Below are 1567 nucleotides of genomic sequence, written 5' to 3' on the forward strand. Positions count from 1 at the left end.
CACCAAATGGGACGACGCAACCCCTTGCGAGGCCGCGCCGATTGGTTTTGAACTAATAAAAGCGCTCTTCCCGATAAAGGTCGGAGCTTCGATTGCATGTATTAGCTCTAGAATTGCCACAGTTATCCAAGTAGGATCGTGTCATCTAAGGAACCTCGACTGATTTAATGAGCCATTCGCGGTTTCACCATGGGACAGTGTGAACTTAGACATGCATGGCTTAATCTTTGAGACAAGCATATGACTACTGGCAGGATCAACCAGATAGCTATCGTTTGCGAGACGTTTTTCCACAACACATCGCGGGACGGGAGACAACGCTCTAGCGAGAGAACGGATCCCGGCATTCCCGGATTTTTTCACATCGGACCGCTCACATTTCCCCCTTCACCGTAAACACGGCGTCGCCGGGAAATCTCTCGATTTGCATCGAGCCGACTGCGTTTTGCAGACCCGTCGCCCGTTCCGAGGGCTGGGCCAGTGCGAGACTTTTATCGAGCCACCAATACTGCTTGGTTGCGTTAGCACTGCGCGTCGCCGCTGGCTTCACGCTACGGACACGTACTTTTACCTTCACTGGCGCGACCTGCGCGCCGAGCCCGCATTTTACCGGGAAGCTAGTCGGGAGACTGAGCCACGCACGGTCAGATCGGGCACATGTCGCTGGCTGCGAGGGAGCGCGGATCCTAGCGTCACATAGAGGCTTCACCGACACTCACCTCCACAATAGTAGATACAGACCGTTTTAACCGCCGTATTTCTGCCCATACCTCTAGTGTTAAACCGAAAAATCGGGTACATAGTCTCGGGGAGGACCGGGGTGCCGCCCCATGAGGGGAGCCCGCACGGAGGGCGCCGGGGGTGCCGCGACCCGGGGGGCGGCGCGGGGGTGTCGGGGCGCATCTACGGGGCTCACTCGCGCGGGCGCCACACTTCCGGGGGGCGCCCCAGGTGGGGTGCCAACTTTGGCGCCCCCGACTAAGGGGCCGCCCCCACTGCGGTTACACGCTTTACGACCACCCACCCGCGTTCCCCACCCCAGGGGGCATGCGAATCACCCGCCAGGGGCGTTCTGGGACCGAGGGCGCCGCTCCGGCACAAGGGGGAGCCAAAACGCCCCGAGTTCCCCCGCGGCCACCTCGACACCTGGGCGGGCGGCGAGGGGTGTCCTGCGATCGGGGTGGGGAGCTCTACCAGAATCACCCGCCAAACTTCACCGGGGGCGTCTCCCGGCGCCCCTGCGCTCGGGTGACGAACAGCGCCCCGGGCTATCCCGGGCGCCCTATGGCGTCCACCTTCGATCGGAAGGGTGATCTCGACTCGGGCTGAGGCGGGCCACAACAATCCGCGGTCACATCGGAGCCGTCCAGGCTAACGAGGCCCCGGCTCACGGGTAACCCATGGGGCTGGACCGGGAGTCCGCCGTTAAAGAAGAAAGAAATGTAGTGCAAACCAGAACCAGTTTTTTTTATTTATTTTATAACTCGACTAATAATCGTCACAAAATTATAAACTTGGTACCTACGGATAGCCCTGGGCCCAACCTAATACAGGATGTCCATAACTA

General features: G+C 59.7%; 1 non-coding gene across 1 annotated transcript in view; it reads right to left on the bottom strand.

Annotated features, from left to right (window-relative positions):
• Positions 1 to 267, bottom strand: part of LOC131934401 (small subunit ribosomal RNA) — a 1846-nt gene extending 1579 nt beyond the window's left edge. The window contains exon 1 of the ribosomal RNA XR_009385710.1: positions 1 to 267. This exon is cut by the window's left edge and continues 1579 nt beyond it. This is a non-coding gene — a ribosomal RNA (small subunit ribosomal RNA).
• Between the last annotated feature and the right edge of the window lie 1300 nt (positions 268 to 1567).

The sequence above is a fragment of the Physella acuta genome, unplaced genomic scaffold (genome assembly GCF_028476545.2).
Source record: "Physella acuta isolate Inbredline_101_S28 unplaced genomic scaffold, ASM2847654v3 ptg002818l, whole genome shotgun sequence".
NCBI lineage: Eukaryota > Metazoa > Mollusca > Gastropoda > Physidae > Physella > Physella acuta.